The sequence below is a fragment of the Nilaparvata lugens genome, chromosome 7, assembly GCF_014356525.2.
Source record: "Nilaparvata lugens isolate BPH chromosome 7, ASM1435652v1, whole genome shotgun sequence".
Taxonomy (NCBI): domain Eukaryota; kingdom Metazoa; phylum Arthropoda; class Insecta; order Hemiptera; family Delphacidae; genus Nilaparvata; species Nilaparvata lugens.
Window position 1 is genome coordinate 26,457,272 of NC_052510.1, and position 27,840 is coordinate 26,485,111.

The following is a 27,840-nucleotide window of genomic DNA, read 5'->3' on the forward strand; positions in this document are numbered from 1 at the left end:
ACTTCTGAGCTGCAACAATGTAGCCTATGGAACTTCATGTACACGGTAGTATAGATTTGAACATTAATTCTGAAAAATCTAAATCATTCCTGTTTTTCCGGTATGCAATCCACAAGTTGACATGTTTTGATGCGAACAAACGAACACACGAACAAACACAACCCTACTCTCTCTTATTATATAGATAGTAATAGTGGGTATTGCTATTTCTCATAAAACTCTTGCTATTTCTCATGAAACTCTTACGTCATATTCCATTTTGCAAAGCCACCAATAGGGTAGTGTAATATGCTAATTAAGGTGGATTGTCAAAGTGATTAAGGCTCTTTTGCTAGAGGAGAACTTAATGACCTTCCCACTTGCTTGGCACCGACACCCCGAGACAGAAGCCTGGTATGAGAGACTAGGCTGATTTCCTGCTTTGAATATTTTTTTCATCTAAGTTAAATGTAAAATTTGTTAATGTTATTATTTGTAACTCAGTGAGGCCGTTCTATGGTATGAGTTAATGATTTTAAATATTCCCCACTGATGTAGTCAACACCAGCTAAGCAGACTAATTGAGGCTCCAGACATACACAGACATCCAATCTACGTACATGTGATTTCTTATAAAGAGGGTTCTAATAGAAGAACATCATGATCAAAATATAGCTAGGACAGCGAACGATTTTTTTTAAATATCAAGCTTGATTATTTTTGCGCATTAAAGTGAAGTGAAGGAAATTCATACTAAGAACTCAAATCTTTCTTATATTTAATTTTAAGAGAAGGCCCACTTAGATTCAAGAAATTCAATTGTTTTATGAAGCTAATTATCATTTCCACTGCAAGCCGAATCCATGCCCTGACATCAAGGAATCCTTATAATTATCCTTTATATTTGTAAAATTTGTTATATAGGCAAAGCTACATGCTTCAACTGGCCTATCAGATATGTATATCAGAATTTATAGAGAAATTTTAACCTAGCAAACATTACAGTCGACATATAAGCTCATGTAATATTCAATCACAAATGTATTCTGATTATCACCAGTATATTTTATTGATTCATCATCTTATTATTCATTTAATTGTAATAAATGCTATCTTGTTTAGTTATCCTGCGTTTCATTTACTGAACCTGTTCCCATACACGACTAATCTCGTACAATATCTTATTATCAACTTGACTTGTAGTAAATTATTCAAAAATACTTTTAACAGAGTATTATTTTTAAATCATCAGTATATAATGTTCATTGAAATAATTTTAGAAATAATAATTTTCAAAATTCAACTGGAACATCAACTTTGCTGCAACTGCAAAAACAACTACAGGGTCATAATATTATATTGGATATACAGATTTGTAGAATTTATAAGGTATGCCAAATTGTGCCACCTTTGACCCCGCTCGATATGGTTGTTGTTGATTTGTCGGCCCATTGCTGTTGACCCATTTGTCGGCCCATTGCTGTTGACCCATTTGTCACATGGTAACGAGTCGGTTTGCAGTTGGTGCTATATTATTTTATACAGTAACTAGCCGTCAGGCTCGCTTCGCTCGCCATATCCGTCTAGCCAGGGGGCTCCGCCCCCTGGACCCCCGACTGGATGAGATCAGCAGGCTCGCTTCGCTCGCCTGCATTTTTCATTTAAGCATTTTTATCATATGTTAGAGCAATCCAGTCGGGGGTTCAGAATAAACGTCTGGCTAAACGGATATGGCGAGCGAAGCGAGCCTGACGGCTAGTAATATAATACTCCCAGGATTGAAGTAGCAGTGCCCAATCAATTTTTCCGCGATAAATAATGCATTTAAATCTTCAACTTGGTGTCAACCTAATACAGTCAACTCAACTTAATGCCAACCTGACAAAATTATTAATTTAGTTGCCAGTTAACAACTGTTTCGAAGAGGTACTCTATCTAGATTAATAGTAAATGCCTGAATGGATTCTATTTTTCAAGATTTCTACATTGAATCCATCCTGGAAGTAATGTAAACAAATAACAACTTTGCATTTAATTTATTCCTATTGGAATGTTTGTTATAGATCCTGGACGACCATCGTGATTTCAATATGAAGATGTTATACAGAGAACAGTGATAATGCTTAAGAGCGGTACCGTACATTGTCTTTTCTACTGAATAAATATGAATAATGAAAACTGTTGTTGAGAGTACACACTCTACACTTGATTATTTATTGAAATGGGCGAGCATAGTGCCTCAGGGGGATTGTGGATTGTGCATTGAGCAGAACAACAGTGCTCTCAAACTTCTCAGAAGGATTCTTCACTATAAAGAACATTTTTTATCGAGAAAAACATTGCACTATGGTAATCACAAGAAAGCATGCATTTGAACAATGGAAAATGGAAATGTTGAAGGCTGAAAGTTGTGAGAAGGGGAGGAAGTGGAGAGGACGAAGATAAGAGACTGACAGAAGGCTAGAATGAAAGAGAGAGAAGGAAAAGAGAGAAATGGGAAAGAGGGAAACCCCTTTCAAATAGGTGAATGTAAAAAGATGAGTAAAAATTGAAAAATGAATATTATATGACGATACATGCAATGAATAGATAGAAAAAGATTTTCTAGGCAGTCAGAGGAGATGAATTTCCCATTTCTTCAGAGATCGGGTATTTGCATAGCCATGAATTTAGAGTTCAAAAACCATTCTATCAGTTCAACTAGCAGAAGTAAGTTACTACTCATCGATGATATTGAAGAGGAATATACAGAGTTGGTGAAAAGTATGAAAGTATTTGGTGAAAGGTCTGATTGGTGATCTTATTTAAATTAAAAACTAAGGAGAATTTCATGAAAGAATGAATGGCGAAATCCGCACATCGATATTTCATACCGTTTCAAAGTTATTCACATTTGAAGATATTAATAAATCATGCAAAATTGAAATGAATGAGTACATAGAAATTCTATAAAAAACCTAATCTGTCAAATTTCACTTTTTTAACTGTTCTTAAACACTTCTAGTAACATCTACACACATATTCTACACTTTTACAGAAAAGTCTGATCTGTCAGATTATTATTGTACTCATTCATTGCATATTTGTGAGATCTATTATCTTTAAATGTGAATAACTTCGAAACGGTTTGAGATATCGATGTGCGGCTTCCGTCATCCATTTTTTCTGGAAATTGTTTATCGAAATCATTCATCATCGAACCACCTTCCTATTTAAAAAAAAATGAAGTTGGATTCAAAATTGCGGTTTGAAGATGGCAGACCAAAATTGTAATGCGACAGAAAAGTAGCTCTTTGATTCGAATAGGATACCCAATCGGATCTATCGTCAAATTTCGCTTGAAAAAGAAATAATCGAGCTGTTTCAATACTTTTCACCAACTCTGTATAAGTTGGTGTAGTAGGCAAGTGAAAGACAATATCCTATCGATATTTTTCATATCATTTTCATATCCATTTGATTGAAATACTTTCATGTACAATTCTGTGAATTTCGAGTTCAGTTTAGTTTTCAATAATGGGACAAGTTTTTCAAGGATTGAATTATATCCAATAACGCATGCAATAAACTGCTTAGACTAGCTCAAGACTCCTCACATACATCAAAGCTAAGACCATACAAAACCATCATAAGACCAGTACTACTATATGCTTCACAAACATGGATACTGAATAAAAAAGAAGGAAAAAAGACCATTGTTTTTGAAAACAAGATTCTTCGAAAAATTTTTGGCCCAACACTAGAGAACGGAGTTTGGAGAATCAAGCACAACTATGAAATACGCCAATTATTCAATGAACCAGACATAGTGGGTGAGATTAAAAGCAGGTTACGGTGGACGGGACACATTCTGAGGAAAGAAGAAAGCGCTCTGACAAGCAGTGTACTGATCCTATAGGAAGGAGACCAGCTGGAAGACCAAAAACTAGATGTGGGACCAGGTCCGGAAAGTTATTAGGAAGATGGGCCTAAAAGAGGACGACGCGGGTGACCGAAACTTTTGGAGAGGCTTAGTTGATGAGGCTAAGTACCGGCTGGGGTACGAGTGGCCACCGCAGTAAGTAAGTACTAGAAAAATAGCCAAAACTCAGACGGTGAATATGAGAATATTTACTCGAATAAGATTTTTGTATTCCTCTCTCCTAGCTTCTTGGAGGTTGATTTTTTAAATAAATCAACTAGTACTTTTTCATTTGCCTCATCATCAACACGAACTGTTCTGACACATAACGCTAAAAATACCATAAGCTACAAAAAAATTAAATTGAATAATTATGTAGAACAACCACTGGAAATTTTACTCGAATAGCGAAACTGAGGTGAAAGTGATTTAAATACATTCAATTCGGGATCGTATTCTACTTCGTAATTTCTGCCACAGAACTCCAGAATGATGACGTCAGGAACAGTTGGAGTGTATGATATGTACCCAAATTTGTCGAGTACACGCGTAAAAACCCTTAACGGGATGGAAGTAGTCCTTTCTCCCTGTACCAAATTTCAATTTTCGTTCCGGTAATTGGTTTCGTGTACCTCGTTTAGTACCTTGGGTACTAAAATGAACACTACGTGCATGTTTGGAAAGCAAATTTTTCAACACGTACAATTATTGATTGAGCCCTGGACGAAATTGTGTATTTGAAACGCTTCCAGCTATTACTGTAGAAAATGCAATCCAATGCTCTCGAACGAAATGGTCGATTATCCACGACTCAATGCAAGGTGTTGAAAAAATCTTCAATAACCGAAATCCATCCGTTCCTGGGAAAAATATAGAAGTGGAATAATTTCTTCAAACCCTCTATTTTGTTCATATGAATGAATGAAATTTTATTCGATTCTGTTGTTGGTAATCATAGAATTGATAAATCTGAAACGGATTGGCTCCACAAACATTCGGGAGGCACTCTTTGTCATTTGGTTATATCATATGATATACGGTGAGGTGGGACAGTCTTTGGGAATCTTCAGGAAGAGAAGCTTAATTAATCGATGAATGGGAATAGATAATCGAAAGTAACTTTACTTTTTAAACACGCAGCAAACATCAGCTTATATGGTTACAGTATAGCATCATATGAGTATAGCAATAATTGCAGATAACCCTTCGAAATGATTCCATTATTAGGCTACATATCCTCTCACAAAACCCACTTATCCCTCCTGCATCACGCAATTCTCAATAAATGTTCAATATTTTTATAGCTATAATAGAACTTCTTATAGCTCAATGGTAGATTTGGAAGGTTTGAGTTTTTTATTAGGCTAGAAAGTTTAGGGTTATAGTTTGGTTTTGTATGGTTGTGGGTTTTGGTTAGGTTTTTTCTAACAAAAATAATTCACACTCGAAGTGCACTTATCAAATAACTGGAAAAATGGCTGCTCTCTATTTGAGCAATTCAGACTTTTCGAAACAACCTTGTAGGGTGGATTTAATTAAAGTCTCTCCAAGTGAATAGTAATTTAACAGCAATAAAATAGTGTGAGTATCTCACAACAGATTTTTATTATCAGTAGTACTCTGTATGTGTAGTTGGATGCTTCCATTGAATTCACGGTAAGTAGGCCTAAGAGTATGAAAAGATTGATCCAAAAATTGCATGACAGATGTGGTGAATTTGGTTTGAAATTGAATCTGAAGAAAACCAAATTAATGGTAGTCAGGAAAGCCTTGAATAGACAAATTCAGACAAACCTAATGGTGGACGGTACAGTCATACAGAGGGTCCATAAGTATAGATATCTGGGGACGTGGGTAGAGGAAAGTGGGGATTCGACGGGAGAGATAAGAAAAAGGATTGAGATGGCCAGATCGACATGTAAAAATGAAAAAATTGTTCGCGAACCGGGACATAAATATAGAATTGAGAGTGAGGATGTTACGCTGTTACGTGTTTTCCACTCTCTTGTATGGGATGAAATCATGGACCTTCAAAAAGAGCCATATGGATGAGTTGGAAGCCTTTGAGATGTGGTGATACCGCAGGATGTGGCGGATACCGTGGATGGATAGAGTCACCAACATGGAAGTCCTAGGGAAAATGAATAAACAATGTGAAATTGTTTACACCATAAAAAAGAGAAAACTCCTGTATCTTGGACATCTAATGAGTAGCCACAAATATATAACTCTGCAGACTATAGTTCAAGGAAAAATCAGCGGAAAAAGGAGTGTTGGAAGGCGACGTGTTTCCTGGCTTAAAAATTTGAGGGATTGGTTTGACTGCAGCAGCAAGGACTTGTTTCGAGCGGCAGTGAATAAGATGATCCGGATTGCTGTGCTGATAGCGAACCTCCGATAGGAGACGCACTAGAAGAAGAAGAAGGCCTAAGAGTAGACGATAGGGTTGTTAAAATGGATGAGCTTAATAGATGAATGATGTCACACCCACAGTCCACAACCAGGACCTATACCTCCTATACAGCTACTATTATATAGGTAGTATAAAGCAAGTCCTACCACAACCCAGGTTTCAACATGTTGATAATATTAAACATATTATTATTTAATGTTGGAATACATCAGAAACACCTAAAATTTATTCCAAGTATTCCCGAATAATTGTGTGACATCTATCTTCTTGCTCTTCTATGTACTATAATCTGATTGAATTATTAATATAGATAATTAGTGCATGGGAAAGCGCATCGATAAATAACCTCACATTCTGATTGTACGCACATAAATCAGGAAGAGCTCTATTAAAGCTCGGTCACGGCCCAAGTACACGTACAATGTCATTGAATATTCTAAACGCCCTTTTGAAGCAACACTTTATTCATAGTCACGGCCGATGGTGGGTGGTAGCAAAACTGATCATTTGACTAATTAAGCTGGTACACTGTGGATATCTCATCCGTTTTCAGATTGAGTAGAATTTGAATAATACAGAAGAGTACTAGTAAAACGTCAATTTCCAACGTCGAGGTTAAAGAAATATAATAAACACATGGAGAATAAACTAGTTTGGAATGACCGTAGGAATTACTGTTAGGTATGAGGGAACAATTCACAAAATTCGATTACTTGTAAATACAACGAATATAGATGTAGAATATGGCATATTCTCTATCATATTCTATATAGAATTTATATAAGAAGGTAGGTCATTTTCAAAAGACTTGTCCAAGCAGGAATGTGGGAAGGATTGAGGTTTCCGAAGGAGAGAGCTCAGAGTATAGAATTGACGAAATTGAGAGAAGCAACGTGGTCACAGTTATAATTTTGAAAAGTTGGTGATGCATCTGAAAATTTATCGACTGGCAATAAAGTAAGTGAATAGAAACTCTTCCATTCAACTTCCTTGGACTATGCTTGGGGAAATAGATTTTTATATTATTTTTAGAGTAAATCTAAATAACTAGGTATATAGAGCTCTCATATTTCACTATATGGGGTCTTAATGCACAATCTATATTCCTAGATAGATTCAAAGCTAATTAAGATTACAGAAAGATACTCGCACCCACGATATATTTTCATTCTAAGTTCAAACCATCATCAACTCATACAACTCCGTTTGAATTAGAATAAGACATGAGGCACTCATAAATTGAGTAGAGCTGTTATTTGAATGGAGGTAGAAGCTCTTAAAAAACTATGGATTATCTGAAAGAAAGAAGCTGATGATTAGAATAAACTTTCCTCAACAGGACAACATACAGATTTCTTGAGCCACGTGATAATGATCACATAACAAGGAACACGTTCCACATTAATAATAAATATATCGCGATGAACAAAACCAGTTTGCTTTTAAGAGAACATATTTCTGTGAACAACATATTTCAATAGAAAAGCGCACTTAATCTTCTTCCACATCACTATCTTCATCCATTAACTTTAATGGAAAATTGAAATCTCTCATCAATTTAAATTAAGTTCAAAATCATGTATAAATCACCTTCTCAACTTTCTCTTCAATTTCGGCCATCAATCTTGAGATAGCAATATTTACTATATTGTTATTGATCGAATAGATCAGTAAATTATACCACATCAACAATTAAATAGCTTTAGAGCATCTTTTATTCCAATTTCATCTTTTCTCACATTTCCACGAGAAGGCAAACCTACCTTTCTTTCAGACAATGTTTACAGACTACTGTATTTTTTTAAAAGAAATCGAAAATTTCAAGTTTAATGTGTTCCACGCACGAGCACCTCTTCTGTCACTCACCTAATTCAGAGTCAACTCGACCAATACTTGATTTTTAATTTCTCTTACTAGCTTGACAAATTTTGTTCTGATGATAGTACAAAATCAAATTCAAATTTATAAAAAAATATTTTAATAATTGCTATCATATGATAATTGCCGTTTTATAAAAAATACTGATATTTTTCCGAAGTGCATCCACAAACTATGAATATAAAGACTTCATTCTTCATGCACATAAATTTAAGGCTGTAAAAAACTTGCGAGCATTTTAGTAACGACAAGCCACTTGCTGCTCCTTCAAAGTTCTCTGAAGCTACAACTCTTGTCTGAACTGAGAACATGATGTAGAAGTGAGCCGCTGAGCTCCGGGCTGACGTGGAAATCTCATTAAGGCAGCAACGTGCAGCTGCCACGCATGCATACACTCGTAAATATGTAATGTGCATGGACTTGGGCTGTGAATTTGTACCAAATAATTACAAAAGGCACGAAGTAAATATGAACTGTGTCTTTTGATTCTGTGATAGAATCATTGAGATGATCATAGGGAGCAGGTGAGAAAGGAAAAAGAAGAGAAGAAGAAGGAGTAGAACAACGTGGAAAAGAAAAAGAAAAAGAAGTAGAAGATCAAAAGACACGGAAATATGGTGTCTGGATGATAGTGGAATTTATAGGATACAAATAGAATACAAAACAGTGCAAGATGGATGAGTGATGGGAAAGTATAACAGAGGAGGCGTTGAAAGTAGTGGCATAGAATAAAACAATATTTCATAATTACAATCTCCTATATATTATTCGTATAATAGTTTTCTCTGGTAGAGAGCAGAGAATGATGCAATGTTGGAATGAGATTGAGGGATTGATCACAAACGAAATCATAAAGTTCCATTCCATCCATTCACTCTTGATTAGCTATTTCGAAATGTATTTCTGTATCAGTCTGGTAGATTTGAGTGGTTACTGGGTTATTTACATAACAAATTTTCACATTCATAATTATGAAGATGGCTGGAGAAACTGAAGTTAAGTGAATTGATGTAGGCCTACTCTCGAAGTGGTCGAACTGCTGATGAATATACTATTTCGATTATATTATTATGGATGAGGCCTTTAGAGGGATGACAGTGGCGAGGGGTTTCTGGAATCTCATGGTAATCAACACGGAGTAGGCAGAGGGCTTCTAGATCATTCCAGTGTGTTCCGGTTTTAGTGCAGGGAACCATCGACCAATAGCAAGCGCGTTCTGGAACCTTCTGGCGATTTCCATGCACTGCGATTGGTCGGACATTCCACCACACCTCTAGACGCTTCTCGAGAGTTCTGCTGTGATAGGCCGGATGTGTTCTCCATCTTTCTAGATTGTTCTGCTGACCCTAGGCTATATAAATGGCGCGTGTTGCAGTCGGAGTGAGTTGATAGACTACAGACGTATTGTTCGCTTCTTCTAATCGTGACAGACTAGTGATAATGGACTTTTGTAGTTGTTTACACAGTTATTATTCTTTGTGACTGTTATTCATACCAGTTAACGTACGCTTCTGATAATTCTGTGTAATTTAGTAGGTACAGTAGTTATCAGTTTATAGTTGTTTCTAGTTTCCCTGCGTGTGTCATAGTGTTATATGTAATAAATCTAATCATTATAAATCGCCTCAAGTGTTTTATCAGTGTAGAAACCCGTAACGACATTGAACAATTTTACATATAATATGCTATAACCCACTATTTTAGAATGAAATAAATTCATTGTAACTTGGGTGTTTCTTCCAAATATTATCTAACATAATTATCCATTACTTGAAAATATTCATGGATTCAATCAATCGATCAATTAAAAATAGTTTACAGCCATATTCCCTTTCAAAAGTACTGAGGCTTGGAAGAATGTTTTAAAAATTTAGCATGAAATCAATAAATATGGCTATCCTTGGAAACAAGTGATAAGGTATTGTATGCGGAGTGAGAACTTGAAAGAGAATAATCATATTAATATGTAACATATTATTGATATATTTGAAGAAGATTGGATGAATGCTACAAATTCTATCTAATGGTTGATTAAAATTTTCTCTGAAATGAATGAATGATAGTTTGGAGATCGCAACAGCAAGAGTGTTTGAATGAATAAGAAATGAAAGGCAGTCAATTGACTAGAATTTTGAATATTCGGAGAGTGCTTCATCAGTATTTTTCGTACCTACTAGTCCTATTCAATATCTTGATTCGAATGAAGAGAATATTCAACTGATACTGTGATTTTAAGCTACTAATCATCATAAAAAGGCAACTCGCATTCAAAAAAACCTTTCTCCTCTAACAAAAAAGAACTACTCTCTCACAATCGCCTCCCAAAAATTTCCTTCTAATGGCGATTTGTCTTCAAATGGACAAAATATGGTAAATGTACGAAATATTTAGAAAAACCTGTGTGTATGTAGAATGAATTACAGGGATTCTGAAGCTCTATGCACAGGCATGCTTTGAATAAAACATTCCTGTGGCTTACCCTGTTTGAGGGAGTCTGCTTTGCTATATCGGAACAGTATATAGAGCTTCAGAGTGAGGACTACACGGTGCTTGGCTAGCCTGGCTTTGTAGGCTACAACCCATCACCCATCCAACAATCCCTCACGACTGGAAGAGTTGGCGGACATATTTGCGGATTAATTACTTTAGAGGTTATGTCTCCCTAACAACTCTGGAATTGCAAAAACGTTCCAATTATATTCATGAATGCTCTGAAAAGAAGTGAAGGAATCAATTATGGAGTGAAGAGAAAGATAAATCATCAAGTTTCTTGAGAAATAATTCTGTTTATTTGATGTGTAAATTTTTATCGAATCTTCTGAATCTCAACTCATGAACAGCGATCAGAAATTTTGTTCATGCTGGCAATGCCAGGAAGGTAATTATAAACTGAAAATTTGAAGTATTTTGTATCGGTTTATGATTTAGGATTCTAGAATTATTCATATTTGCTTCAGGGAGGATCCATATTGAGAATATTGTTATGTATAGCTTGAATGGGAGGTGGGATTGCTCCAATTGAAAATCTTAAACGTGACTGAAACACTGAGATGTAAAATGGTTCTACGTTGAAAACATTATATTAGATAATAACAAGTATTTCATTCGGAACTTATAGTAGTTATGATATTTACAAACTGAACTAGTAGTTATGATATTTATCAAAATCATCAGTAATTGAATAAAGGATGTCGGGGTGTGAAGGGGCGGCGGCTATGATGCTGACCGCGTCATTGAATACTTGGAGGGGGCTTCAAACAAATCTATCTTGGAGAGGTTCCAATGATCCATAAACATGAATCAGGTGCATAAACATGGTATGACCATTTGCGGAGCTAGGTGATTACTTTCAGATGGTTAGAATCCTTGATTGAATTTAAACAATAATTATTCAATATTTATTGTATTATCAGTTATTTTATCAATAAATGATCATAAGTTTAATTGATAAGTTAATCAAAACAAGTACTCAAACAAGTACAAATACTAGTTTTCATAAGTTTAATGATCATGAGTTTAATTGTAGTTAGCTTCGAAATTGCCTTGGAAACTCAAGGTCCATCACCAAACTTTAGAGGCTCTTCATCTACCATTTATCTCACCGACAAATTAATTCATGTATTGTGAAAAATCTGACTGCCAGTCGTTTTTTCCAATAGCAAAAAGTTATTTAATAATAAGCAGTTCGTGATGGAAAACAACATTGAAGAAATTGAAGAATTGGATAAAGGAAAAAAACATTGAAGAAATTAAAGGAATAATAGAATTGGATAAATGATGGAGCTAATAAACTCCGTATCATATCAGCAGACACTTCACTGAACAAAATGTTTCCCCAATTACATATAATATTTCATTTTATAATGAATTTCACGTTTTTGTGGACATGTGTCACTTACAAACATTTCAGCCATCACCAGTACATGCTTCTATAATTAGCCGATGGAACTGGAGCTTAATGAGTTGGAAGAGATATATTTCTGCTTGACAGGAAACAATTCCAAAATTTCCTCAACAGTTCGACATAAACCTCATTAGAGCCTTTCTAATTCGACTCCCATGTTTGAATAAACTTCCACTTTTTTGACAGGTACGAGTACTGATACCCACTGCTTTTCTCCGCAGCCCATTGTTATCAACAGAGTTTCAGTGTATGTTGGTATGTATTCAAATTTCTGTTGTGTTATCATCATCCATTATTGCTTCAAAAGAAGTGAGAATTGATTCATGTACATTGGTCATGCAAAGTGGTTCAGTGAATAGTAAAGCAAGCTATGTACAGTAACTCTTAGTGGATGTCATGTTTGTGGAAGTTTATGTTAGCTTATCCTTTCATCAAGTAAATTGTATCAATTATTTTATGATATGGACCTTGAGATTCACAGGATTCATCTTGCCTGATAATGTGTGTGATCGTACCGCGGCTGTAGCAAGTCGTTTAGACGTCGAAAGATTTGGCATGTAATAAAGTAAGAAGACATGTAAGAAGACGGATTATGTATATGAGCACTAGATTCATAAAAAAATCACCATTTGATTGTGAATTGGAAGTTCGTGATAGAATGATTGATACCTGGATTAAAAAGAGATTCTTTTTTTCGCTGGGAGCGAAATGGTGTGGTAATGCCAATTTGATTATTGATTTCTTCTCATTAAATTTTGTTTTTCGTCGCTTTCATCTATCTATGTATATATTCACTCGTTTATTATTTTTAGTCAATACTTTTTTTAGATAATTGTTCTTGTTAATACTCCCACCAGCGGGCAGGATTTATTCTTTTGCTGGTGGTGCCTAGAAAATTCCACTTTTTATCTTATGTTTTCATGATTAATCAAGTTTTTATTTTATGTTATTACTCTTAGTTTAAGATATTGTGTTTTTGTTAAACTTAGACTTGTCTATTTCCAATTTGTAAGGTATGAATTTTTTCACGAATGAATTTCAAATTTCAAATAAGGGGGAGTAAGTTTTCCAACTTATATCTTGTTAGTTACAACAACCATAGAGTAACAATAGCACAATAACACTTATGCTATTATTTCTCTATGTTGAAACTCATCATTCAACATATGGTGAGCTTAACACTTAACAGTGAATTGAATCGAATTCTTCAGAAAAGTGTTCAGAAAACCAACCCCAAGACAAAGAGATGCATAACCTATTATGAAAAAGGTTCTTGAAATGAAACATTTTTGTAAGTTACTTTGATGAAATGCAATGTTTAAAATAGATTTAAACAATCTCGTTTACAAATATCACACTTTATTCCTACAATATACTTTGCAAAAGTATAGTGTGTTTTCTTAAGCTATGACAACTAATATGAAACGCATATTGCTTATGCTTACTACGAGTATTCAGATAATGATGAGTCTGTAACATCTATTATATTTTCAAGGAAGGAATATTGGCTTATACTAGTACGTGTTAGGAGATACACGAATGATGCATTATCAATTGATATAATTAACTGATTCACATCAATACATGTATTCTAGGTACCTTGATTCACATAAAATTTTACATGAATATTCTGAGTTTAATGAGTATGGATAAAGGCTAATTCTCATTGCTATTACTTAATTGATAATCATTTATTAATTGAAACAAGTTATTTAATTTGTGATTGAAGTCTTACAAAACTATTGTTGTGGATTTCTTCACTAATAAAACACTGAAAACAATATTGAGGCAATATTTATACTGATTACAGTAGCTTTATTATAACTCATGAAGGTTAACTAGAAACAACTATAAACTGATAACTACCTAAGAAATTACAAAGAATTATCACAAGCGTTCGTTCAGTCACTAACTAGTACAAATAACGGTATATGAATAACTGTTACTGAGAATAATAACTGTTCAACTAACTACAAAAGTCTATTATCACTTTATCATTTCTGTCACGATTAGGAGTAGCCAACGATTCCCACTCAGGCTTCTCAACTGAACTCCGAGTGGAACACGCGCCTTTTCTTAATAAAGGCCACAGAAGTCTCAAAAATAATCTAGAGGTGTGAAGAAACGTTCGACCAATCGCAGTGCATGGAAATCGCCAGAAGGTTCCGGAACGCGCTTGCCATTGGTCGATGCTCCCTGCACCTCTCCACCCTTCGCCATTGCCGCCCCACTGAAGGCATCATCCATAACACTGGCCCCTCCTCAAAACTATTCTGTCCCAGAACAGTCAAGATTCATCCTGAAGGTGTGGCAAGTAGAAGCTGGTTTCAATGGATCTGCTTGGGTGGCTTCCAAAGAATTGTAAACACAACTATAAACTGAATCAAGGTAATGCTGATTCCAGTGTCCTTGAAGATTCTTCCAAACATTGGTCTCACAATCTTCCAGTGCAATCCATCATAGCCACAGCCAAGTCTGGGGATTCCAAGCTGCTCCACTTCCAGGAATTGAAGATGAATCCGCAGATGTATTAGACTTTGCCACAAAGCCTGATATGTGGATCCCTGCTCGGGTTGATCCTTTGTCACCAAATAGAACATGTTGGTTCTGATCCTGGAGATGAAGTGCTTTCCCCACTGCCGGATTCTGGAAATTCAGTCACTTCAATCTTCCAAACTTCTTTTCAAAAACTGTAGCAATCCCATTGTGCCCAGAGGGTCTTGACATGTGGTGACGACAATGGAGCTACTTCTTGCCAGCTGGGTCTTCCTTGACCACGTTTCCAAGACCACAGGTGCTTCAGATCAGTATCTTCCTCCTGTTCCCCCAGCATTCCATCTCCTCACCAGTAGTTTGTAGCTACAGTTATCCTGTTCACAGTTTCTTCCTTTTCCTTCTGGCATGAGCAGTGTTTCCAGTCCTTATCACAATCTACAATCTCCTGCTTCTTGTACAACATTGACACTTGCTTCTTTGCACACTTGCTTCATTTGGCTTTTGAACTCTGTTCTTTAATTGGGAACAGTACAGTTGATCCATGTGCCGGTGGCCGAATCTCATTTCCATGTGCCTCAACAGCTAATTAATGTCTTGTCTGTCAGCCATTGAAATCGTCTAAAGTACTGCCAGAGCAGTACGAGAGCAGTACTACCAGAGCAGAGCATATCTTCACGAAGAGACAGGCTCAACATTGCAGCCTTCACTATCGGCGTCCATCCATGTATATCCACAGCTGCATCAAACAAGGCGCAGTGAAACAACGGCGCATCAAAAAATCCTCCCATGGCATTTCCCATCTGAAGTTGCTGCCACCCACTGTGCTGAGTTGGCATAACAATACACCCATTGTAGTTATTGATCGTAGTCATTGAGTTTCCTTCTCAATGAGGGTAGTAGAAGTATCATTCACCTTCAAGGTTGCTCTTGCCCCACCATTGTCATTGATTTGCATTTCTTTAATCCCCTTATCAAATTTATCTTCCATGTTCTTGAGTTTAATTTTAAATTTATCTTTCAAAATTTTATTGTAATTTTTCAGCAAATTTACTTCCCAGTGATCCAAATTTACATTTCAAAGGTAATCTATTTTCTTCCAATTTACTTTCCAATGATGCCAATGTTGATTTATTCTCTTCTAATCTACTTTCCAGTAATGGCAATGATAATTTATTTTCTTCTAATTTACTTTCTAATGATGATATATTTTCTTCTCATTCACTTTTCAATTTACTCTCCAATGATTCAAATTTATTCACCATCAGGGCTCCCAAATCTATTTCGAATAAGAAGGTTTCTGAATCCACACCCTGAGTCAGTAATGCTTTGTGGAGACGATCTTGTAAAACAAGTTTTCGACCCTATCCAAATCACGCATTGAGTTCGGTTTTTAATATTATTGTCTCACAGTCTATTCACAGATCAATAACGATTTTAATAACTAAGATAAAAGTTGACTCACTTTAAGATTAAAATTGAAATTCACACTTGATAGAAGATAAAAGTTAACACCCACCCAAAAATAAAAGTTCACACACGAAGATAACAGAATCACTAGCTGCAGAGGGGAACATGTCCAGTTTTCCTAATTTTACAGGAGAAGCAAAGAACTACTTCATAGGAAAAATAATAAGTAGAATTTTTAAATATTTTATGTGAATATGTATAGTTATATTGTACATGATATTATGTAATTACTGACCTAATTTTCATTCATTAGAAGTTTTAAAAATATTTTTGTAATTGGACATGTTACCTTTTTGCAGTAAACAGTCATAAGTCAAAATAATTTTTTTTCTTAGAAAAAAACAAGCTTATTTTGCAAAAATATATGTGAGTGGATACATATATTCGTGAATAGATAAGAATTGGATTTATTTGTATGGTACTTAAACATGCTCTTCAGTTTCATTCCCATTTTCTGTTGGAAACTTAAAAATTTCATTCCAAAATTTCATCTTATCATCCGGAACGTACGTTAGACATTTTTTTATGTTTTTCATTTTCATAAAATTGATGGGTAGCTTGTCCTTGTGCTTCTTCGGAAGTTGTAGATTCAACTGAGTATTTCTTAAACGAAATTTATCAGCACGCAGACTTATAGTTCAGTTTTAATGATAGTTACTTGGTTCAGCGGCTGGAATGACACCATGAAAAAATCATAACTCCAGAAGAAGAGATGATTAAGACTTGAAACAAACGGGAATAGAATGATGATTAATTTCATTCCAAAGAACTTTTGTTTGGCACTTTATATCTAAAAATCGTCAGTGAAAGTAGTTATTCAGAAAACATACTCTTGAGAAATGAAATGTTTTTGAAAAAGTGCATTTTTGGCGGTTGAAATCAAGTTTTAGGTGGAAATATGTAATAACAAGCTTTGTAGGAAAGTTTATTGTGATTCGCGTTTACTAGAGGTCTCTGTCATGAATGGTAACCATTCTATGACCGTTTTAATGAGCGCTAGATCCGCCATTTTGAATCAGCCATTACGCGGCTCAGTTGTGACCCCCAAATGTGCATCAAGTGGTTCGGATAAAACAGATCATCTGTCCAATATTTAAACATTATTTATGCTAGCGCCGCTAGCACTAACTACAGGAGAATTTTTCTATTTACAGCAGAAAGGTAACATGTCCAGGACATGTTCCCTATCTGCAGTAAGTGGTCAATATCACATGTTGCTATTAAGGCTTTATTGACTGTGTAGAAGTTCCATTTCTACAGTAAACGATAAATCTATCCATGTAAACTTCATTCAGCTAATGAAAAGAAAAATGAAAATTTTGGACAAGTGTCCCTTCTGCAGTTAGCAATTCAACATTTCATAAGATGGCCTCAAACAATAATATCCCACCTCTGACACCAGTGTTTCGGGTATGTACACTAATAAAACACTTGTACATTAATGAAATACTAAACTTATACTTATTAGCTTTATTTCTTATAACATTATAACGTATGATGGCGAACTTGAGACAACTATGAACTGATAACTACTCAATAATTCACACAGAATTATCACAAGCCTTATATTGGTAACACGCATGACTTAAGAATGGAAAGTTGCGGCTTTGAGATCAAACTCTTTTTTCCACTGGAAATTTTCAACTCTGATTAAGATTATCTATGTAATTTTCACAAAATAATAAATAATATTATTCTATTTTTTATTTTCCTGGACAAAAGAAGATTGCATTTTCCAAAAAAAATTTCAAAGCATGGGTTACCTGCTAGTCATTCATATTATGAATGATCAATATTAGTATTATTTGAACACAATTACTTTATCCAATAAAATTACAATGACCAATAACGCATAAAGTTCGACAGATTTCAAGAGAAACATAATTGAAACAAATTCCCATTGTATCATAGGCCCATCTTTTCAGTCGAGTACAATAGCTCATAAAAGCTGTAGGATATAATGGTGTCGATGGGGAGCGAAGGTGTGTAACAAGAAACAAGTGAGAAGGATTAGAGCGAGAGATAATCTCAAGACGTCTACATTGCTCAGGGCGCTGTAAAACAAGGGCTTAAGGAGCTCGTTACAACGGCCTCTGTTCTGCAAAGAAAGAAAATAAATTCTCGTTAATTTTTAATAAAACTTTTCCTCGACCTCTAAAACCCAGCCGCTTAGAGCATGGTAACAATAGAAGTTCTCGCAGCTGCGAAGAAAGGAGCAGGCAAATAGACCCCATTTTCCCTCTTTCCTATTGTGCTCACTTTTTCATGATGGAAACCTTTCCTATCCATTCTCGACTGTCCGTATGCATTATACTCCATGGCAACACTTACTCCACCGTATTGAAAATCAGTGTTACCCTTCAAATTCGATTCACTCTCAACTGGCACTCACCTTACTCAACAAAACCCATTCAACCTCACCCAATATAAATCACTTTTGTTTGTTCTATTGAGAAAACTGAGTGACAGCTTCAATGATGGAGCAATCATTACCTGAATGGAATACAATATAATATATTATATCGATCACAAGTAACAATGTAGAGTGAGAAAAATATTTTTATAGTCTATTTCAGTAAAAATTTCGGAAAATATATTCAAGTTTGAATCGGAGAGGATCATAATATTATTCTGATATTGATGTACAACAAATCGCTACTAATTTCATTATTTTATATGGATAAAAGGAAATTCGTTAAATTCTTTTGAAAGTTTTTGAATACCCACGTCGACTTGTTTAATCAATTGAAATACTGTATTGGATGAGGATAATTATATCTTATACTAGCAGTCAGGCTCGCTTCGCTCACCATAACCGTCTAGCCAAGGGGGCTCCACCCCCTGGACCACCGACTGGATCGTCCAAAAATGAGATCAGCGGGCTTGCTTCGCTCGCCTGAATTTTTCATTTGAGCATGCTTCATTCCATCAGAAAGTCAAAGTACTGAGAAAACTCAGAAAAGCTGAGAAAAACGTTGATTTTGGGCGTAAAGTCACCTCATCACACTCAGAAAACTCAGAAAAGCTGAGAAAAACGTTGATTTTGGGCGTATCCTTGATGAAATATTAAAGTCACCTCATCACAAAGATTTTAGACCTTAGCTAAACCTCTGTACCAGATTTGAACATTTTCTGTCTATTACTTGATGAAAGAACTGAGAAAACGCAAAAAAACACTAATTCTGGGCGTATCTTTGGCGTTATTTCAAATTTCTCTTAACACAACATTATTACACCGTAGCTTAGCTTCTGTACTGAATTTGAACAATTTTTGTTCATTTGTTCTCGATAAATCTAAAAAAAAAACAAAAAAAAAACGCTGGAAAACGCTAATTTTGGGCGTATCTTTGACGTTATTGCAAATTCCTCCAAACACAACATTATTACACCCTACCTGAGCTCCTGTACTAAATTTGAACATTTTCTGTTCATTTGTTCTCGATAATGCTGAGAAAACGCTGAAAAACGCTAGAAAGATTTTGGGCGTATCTTTGGAAATTTTTCCAAATCCGTTCTTAGTGCGCCTCTAGAGGGCCAACTGAACATACCTACCAAATTTGAACATTTTTGTTCCGGTAGATTTTCAGTTCTGCGAGTGAATGAGTCAGTCAGTCAGTCAGTGAGTGAGTGCCATTTCGCTTTTATAGAGATAAAGATGAAAACTCATAAAACCACATTTTCTTGAAAGAGACGTTCCAATGTCAGGAAGTATAATATCATTACTATGCTACTATATTTAAGAAGAAGGATCTTGATTAAAATGAAGAAGCTTTCAAGAGGAAATGATAAATGTTGTGTAACATACAGAGATTGAAAATATATTATAATATATATTTATGATGAATTCGAATGATATATTCGGATCAATCTCCTTCCACGAACTATAAACGCCGAATGGGGTTAAGTCTGGATGGTAATCAATCTAATGGTGGCTAGTGGCTCCTAGCTCGTCAGCTCATACGTTGGCTAGTCTATAAATAATCATAGCTGTACGTAAATCACCATAGATTTTGGTTTTTGGTGGTCGTTATTCCAAAATTTCGTTGTAGATTAAATTTAAACTGTTTCCATAATTTTCACCAGCTATGTATATAGTTTGATAAAAACTTCCGAAAAACAGAATAGATATCCTTTTCAAAACCTAATTAGAATCCGACGATAGTAAGAGATTGTTACGGCTCAAGCTACATCACGTTATTGATGACCGACCTACAATTGATTCTATTGAATAAACAAAAAATGATACGATGATTCATATTTGTTATCAGCACCTCCTCAATATAGTAGGCTATATAAGCGAATGTTTAGCCTACCATGAAATGAAATTGAAATTGAATTGCTAGAGGAGTTAAAAATTAACTATTGTTTTTTCAGTACATAAGAGTTGTTTTAATAGTTTTCTTAAAGCGCCCACCACCCACATAAATGCTTGATGATAAAAACCAATGAAAACAACAACAATTCATATTATCTGTAAAGAATAGAATAGAGTCTATATTGAAAGATATTGGAAAATTTGACATCAAGACGGATTGAATCAAAGCTTTTTACGATCGAAACTTTTATTATGATTTGTATCATGCACAGCACAAGCATAAAATATTGGTTCAGTCGACAATGAACTTTGTCGTATGACTCCCACATAATTAGTAACTTTCGTAAGATTTAGTTGTGAAAATACAAAAGCTTGAAACTAAATTATGAGATTTTGGGTCGTTTATTTGAGCATGACCTACTTTCTTACCAGCAAGTATAGGCTAGTTGAACTTTCTATGAGTTTTAGATCATCATGAATGCTGCACATGCACTTTGCTAGCAATTTCACAGTAACCAAAGTTCTGAAGTGAATTCAGGAATCTTGGGATTAAAGTCTCTTCTCCGTGGAGCCTTGAGCCAAACAACAATGTACGAACTTTATAGGTTTAAAGTTTGAGAATTCGAAAACATACGAAGCTTTCTTGAAAAAGTTTCGGTTTTCAGGTTTATTGTTCATTGTTTAAGTGAACTTGGTCGCAGGATGAGAGTATGTAGAGTATGCCTATCTAGATAAGAACAGATTAGAGACAAAATTGAAAACATGGTTTTGAAAAGTTAGAAAACTCGTTAGTAGAATACTTTAACACTTATCTTCTTGAAGATTATGGTCAACATTATGGTGTTGGGAAAAGGTCTGAAGATTATGGTCAACAATATGGTGTTGCTATGAAAGGTCTGTTCCAACCTTCCAAAATTGTAAGCTTACTTTTTGAATAGTTACGAAAAATCTATTTCATTTTTTTCTGAAGTTTTAATTAAATTTTGAGCTATTAATCAAGATCAAGATTTTTCCCACAGTTGATAGAAAGACAACTAGAGCTTGAAAAAAATAATTTTATAGAAGCTTTATAAAAATCAGAGAATTAATATTAATAAGAACGAGTAAACTTCACCTATAGAAGAGCTCGACTGCTCAAGGGCGAGTTTCATATGAATTATTAAACTCAAGCTCTCCATGTCAACACAGACAGACACAGATGATTCGAAACATACGATAATCAGCTTGTTCACCCCCGTTACCAGACACAAATTATGATTGAACGAGCGTTAGCGAAGTTCTCACATTTGTCCAAAGTCTTTTCTGTCTGTTTGTATGTTCGACAAGAAGTTTAGAGAGAATTGATCAATCAGCTTCAAATTTTGAACACGAATTCTTCGAAGCTTTTTACAGGTCAAGTTCGTTGGACAACAAAATTGACTCACTCCTTCGTCCTTTTTCAGGATATGAAAATAACATTGAAAGTGCAAAAGAAAAATTTGTTTTGATTCACATTTATCAGTGAGCTGGAATTATTTCCATGCTATTTCTGTAATGTTTCCATTCATTTAGAGTAGCTGATGTTATTATTTGGAAGTTGTCTCACAGACTGTCAAACAGTCTTTATGCGCCGACACATGATATCAGCTGAATAGTATACAACATTAATTTCTGACCGAGCGAAGTGAGGTCTAAGATTCAAGTCGACGGTTTGGCATTTCTCTTTATGTTTAAATGTTTATATGTTCAAATTTTCAAATGTTTATATGTTTATATGTTGCGCATTTACGGCGAAACGCGGTAATAGATTTTCATGAAATTTGACAGGTATGTTCCTTTTTGAATTGCGCGTCGACCTATATACAAGGTTTTTGGAAATTTTGCATTTAAGGGATAATATAAAAGGAAAAAGGAGCCTCCTTCATACGCCAATATTAGAGTAAAAATCAGACTATAGAATTATTCATCATAAATCAGCTGTCGAGTGGATTATAAATTGCATGCCATGACGCATGCAACTCAATATCTCAATGTAACTTGGTAAAAATAATCAGCTGCTGTGTAAACTATTAATTGCATGCCTCATTGGATGCAATTTTTATGCACTATTAAATGAACTATTGATTCCGTGCAATAACGCATGCAATTAGTAACTAAAATAACATAGTATTGTCTCTCGAACTTTCTCTGCTTTGAACTCGGGCTGTTCTGTTGCCAGTATGTCTTGAAGGAGATTAGCTTTTGATACACCAACCCCAACAGCCATTAGCCGTTTCCACACCGATATTTCGCCGACACGACATACAGACAGGATTTACTCTGATGGACAGTATAAGAGGAGGCTGCGGTTTATAACTACGCGAGGTCTACTGTTCACAGAACTACTAGTATGAGTTCTATATTAACTAGCGTCCGTCTGCCTGTCTGTAACATACACGTAATGAATACTACTTGTGATAGCAGACATTTTTTTTTAGTGTTAGAATGTGAGTAAGAGTTACTATTGATGTTCACTAACACTTGATTATTCAATGAATAGGTACCGTACTCATTCATTTCATTTTTGTATAATTTATTAGTAGACTACCTTCAATTGATGCTGAGATCATTAAAACGGTTTGAGTTATCGATGTGCGGGTTCCGCTATTACTTTTCCTTTGAAATTCTGTATCGAAATCATGTATCACATGACCACCTTCCCATTTGAAAAAAATGAAGCTAGATTCGAAATGGAGTTGGATCCATATGACGGATCCAATATGGCGGACAAAAGTTTTGAAGCGACAGAAAGTTTTTTTTTCAATTGGAATAGTATTCCCATTGTAATATCCTACTGTAATATCATACTTGTAAAATATATTATATTTAGCTGAATCCATAATAATTCTCACCAACTCTGAGTTCTTTGGTAGAGAGTTAGTGGGAAGGATATTTTGAATACATATTCTTTCCGAAGAATGAACATTGTTATGTCCAAAGCTCCGCCAATTTATGTAGATGCATAACAATATTATCTATAGTTATCCAAATTGCTTTTTTCATATCATATACAGTTCAATAATCATTTTCTTGGTCTATATTATGTAATTCATCTATAATTATTTTGCTGTATTGTAAGCTATTGTATATAAGTGAATAAGGCAGTATATATTGTAATCTACATAAATAAAGAACTCAATCAATCAATCAACTCTGTATAAAAATACAAAATACGGATCTAGAGATCAATACAACAGTTCATGAGCGAGCTATTCAACCCAGGGGGTCTCTAGTTATATTTGGCCAAGGCACCCTGATTCAAATTGAGGTAATATCACCGATAATCATAATCATGAATTGGTGACTGCTCAATCATAAAGTGGAAATCGATAGAGCCCCGAATGTTGGAGCATGATTGCCACTACAGTAATGAATACCGGCATCTGTCAAATATACACCTTCAATTTCAGCCCTGCGATTGTTACTTATTCAAGAGTGATGATCATCGAAAAAGCCCCAGTATATATCGATTTGCTAGCAAAAGCTGCTCACAGTGGATAAACTCAGCACCCAGTTAGTCGATGAAAAAGTTGATAAAAAAGGAAAAAAGTCGAATTGGTTGCAATCCGATGAACAGGAAACACAAAGCAGAATGGATCACTGCACGAGAACTCAATCCGAACCTTTCATCTCCTTCACCCCTCTACTTCTTCTCTTCCACCTACTCCTCCGCTCAATACTTCTCTTTCTTCGCCTACTCCTACTCCTCCTTATCCCTTCGTTCCTTTTTCTTCCCTCTATCAAAATCTCCACTCACTGGGTCAAATCTAGTTTCACTCGGAAGAAAATTAAGTATCCCAATTCATTTCTTCTTAATGGATTGTCACGCTGTACAATAGTTCCTGCTCCTTTCATGTGTTTCCTAACATACACTTTTACGGCCATAAGTGTTAAATCAAATAGATCCATTTTATTGTGGAAAAAGCAAGGATATATTGACCGTTTTAGATATGTAATGATATTTCATAGTGAAGAACATGAAGAGATGTGAGAAAAGCAATTCTAAAATGGTTACTACTTTGGAAATTATATTCACAAACAGTGGATGGAGTTGCATTCTATTCTAATCCTATAGAGTTTAACGTATTCAAAGCATTACCAAACGTTCAATTTTCAGGTAATTTTTCTATCGTCGAAGCTTGAACAACATTGTCAATTGTCAAATTTAACATTTATTATTGTCAGCTGGAGTTGCAATAGGCTATTCTCTAATTCAAGCTCTCTGTTTCATTTGCTCATACCTACAATAGAGTTATTGATGTAAAAATTATACCACTTGTAAAAATGAAATATTTTCAACAGAATTTTTTAAAAGCTATGAGCAAATTTGATGTCTCACATTCTTCTAAATTCATAAATAATATGAATTATCATCTCATGCTGGCATCTCAAGGTGAAATCGTATGTTGTATCTAGTTTTTTTGACAATTTCTGGTTATCGTACTGAGTTATATTTATGTGAAAATTATTCCACTTGGAAAATTACCATTCTTGAACGAACTGGTGATATTTCACTTGGATTTCAATCTCTCACATTTCCCTACAGTTTAAAATTATCAATAATGGAGTGAAATATTTTACCTTCCAATCACATATATTGAACACTCCTGTAGGCTACACTTGTTAACTGAGAACACACATGATTATCATGTTGTTCTGCAGTTAGTTACGAATCCTGAATCAATTTCAAATTCTCAGAGCTAAAAAAAAATGTTTTCAGTTCTCATGAAAGCTGAGAGCGATACATAATCACTTCAGAGATTTCATACAACAATAATGAAAACTAAAAGATACTCTCATTGTCATCAGAATCTTTTTTCGTCTATCAATTTCTTGTTGATTGATAGGGGATTTCCCAGCATCTTTTAATGAATTTCCGATTTGTATAGCTATCAAGAAGTTATTTTTACTTCCCATGAGAGCTGAGAACGATACATAATATTACTATTGAGTAACAAAAATGAAAACTCAAAAATAACTTACTCCCATCGTCACCAAAATTATTTTTTTCCTTGATCATTTTTTTTCGTGTCAAATAACGGGATCCTAACAGAATCATCTTGAAATAGAAAAAAAACACGTAACAAAAGTAGAACAGAGTAGAAATGAATAATTTTGTGATTGCCTGATAGCTTACCTTGGAGAGCTCGATAATTTGCAGCAGAGATTAACACTCAACAATATTCACATTGTCACAAAACATTCAGTTTTCCGAAAATTCCACACTATTCCCAAAAATATAATATTATTTGTTTCAGAACAATTCACTACGTTCTGCTAAACTGGACACACGGCGAAACAAATTCCACTTATTCAATAGAACCGAATACACATAGGTAATTATCAGTTGTTGGCTACAAGTTGCTCAAAATGGAAATTTCCCGACGACTTTTCACGAAAAACCAGTTCTAGTTTTGAAGTGTGCCAACGACACGTCTTGGTTGAGACCGACGGAGCGACTGAAGTCTGAGCGAATTGATTCTGAGCATGCGCAGAAGAGGACCACGCTGCTGAGTAGATCTACAGGTAGCTGCAGTTACTACCGCTACTGACCCCTCACCATCAACCCTTTCTGCAATTTCCCATCCACAGCACAGACCCACATCATCCCCATCTGCACTTCTCTCATCGCTCTTCTGCATCCCTCACTCTTTCACCTGTAACTCCCATCCCTCATCATGACACAGCTGAGGAAATTTCAGACAGAGATGGAAGCGACTGTGCATTTCCGTCATTGATAGCTGCGGCGTTCCTCCGTTGCTTCTGAACAAAGAGCGACCCACTGTTACTCTATTTCATGATTGTATTCTGTGAGGTGAAAACGGGAATTTCGCTTTCCATGTAGAGTAAAGTAGGCCAGTTTGAGTGTCTGGTGTAGTTCAAACAGTAAATGAACTCTTGGATTTCTTCATAATGTCTGCAAGTAGTTGAAAATCATTAAATATTTATGGTGTAACTTATAGAGATCTTAATGATTTGTATTAGATGGCTAATGAAAATTGCAAACAATATTTTTGTTCAGAAACCCGCAAAATAAGTTTGTGAATTAGTTCTAATCAGGTTCTTACTGTAATCCATCCAGAGAGGATGTTTCAAATTATGTTTGAGCAATGTGTGTTCGAACTTATGAATTTTCAAATAAGCTATATAGAGTGTCCCACCAAGGTTGTAACAGCCGTTGACCATAGTTTCTTCTCGGCATTTCTGACAAAATATGTTTAGTAATCTTCTTCCCTATCGACCTTAGTTTTCGAGATATATCGATTTTTCGATATTTTCAGAATATGCCCACTTCCGGTCATAATATACTCAATAACTCGAAAACTACTGATCGAATTTCGATTTCAAAAGTATTGTTGGAAAGAGAAAAACATTTCAAACAAGATTGATGTTAGAACAAAATTTTATTTGTAGTTTTTCATTAGGGCTTAAACTTGAGAAAATGCTATTCTTCAAATTCAAAGTCAAATTTCAAACCGTTTTTTCTCGATATTTCTCCGGGTAATTATAGTGGTTTCAATATTTCAAAAACTTCTCCATTTCATACGCTTTCGAATGAGTATAAATTCGAAAAGGAAAGTTTCATGATAGAGTGTTCAAAACTGCTAATATCTGGAATGAACACCTTCAAAATGAGGAAATTCACAAACAGCATGCATCAAGTGGTGATCCTAAGGGTGAAATCACCTCATTTCTCTCTGACAATATTCACAAGTTTTTATCAACATTTTAACATTCTACAATGATATGTCTTTTTCAATAACTTCCTGAATAAAATAACAAGAAGTGTATGTTTCAGCCTATTTTCAGTATAGTTTTCAGTATGCTTTCCAGTTAATTGGCATGATATGTATCAACTTTGGCTAGTATAGTAGTGTTCGCGTTCATTATCATGAAATTTACCTAGATTGAGTATTGGTGTATGGAGAATGTGGATGCAATTCCAGAGAGACAGAGATAGAGAGTATACAGGAGACGTTTTGCTGACCAAAAACACCCATTTCATAACACGTTTTTAAGATTGACAGATGTCAAAGTTTTAAGGGTCTAGGATCAGTTTCAAGGTACGAGAGGCCCGTCTTAATTTCTGAAGCTTTTAAGAATCTTATTCTAGAGTATTTCGAGCAGAATCCTCGATCCAGTATCCGGCGGGCAGCTGGGATGTTGGATGTTTCAAGAATGATAGTTCAAAGAATATTGAAGAAGAATAACTTTCGACCATTTCATGATACCCCAGTTCAAGAGTTAAATGAACCTGATACTGTTTCAAGGATGCAGTTTTGCCGTTGGATCTTAGCACAAGATTGTGTTTCAAACATTTTATTGACAGATCACAGATAAAAGTACGTTCACAAGAGCTGGTGCTGTAAATTTTCACAAAATTTCACTGTATTTTTCAAATACATGGTCCTTGGAAAAACCAAATAATAATAAACCATATCGATATCAGCATCAGTTTTCATTTGATG

The 27,840-nt window shown here is 35.1% G+C and overlaps 1 protein-coding gene across 2 annotated transcripts in view; it reads right to left on the bottom strand.

The window, feature by feature from the left end:
* Nucleotides 1-26,317, bottom strand: part of LOC120352338 — a 382,353-nt gene extending 356,036 nt beyond the window's left edge. For both annotated transcript variants that reach the window (XM_039432402.1, XM_039432401.1), the window contains exon 1: nt 25,509-26,317. The gene's annotated coding sequence lies outside the window, so the exon portion shown is untranslated. The remainder of the gene's footprint in view (nt 1-25,508) is intronic.
* Between the last annotated feature and the right edge of the window lie 1,523 nt (nt 26,318-27,840).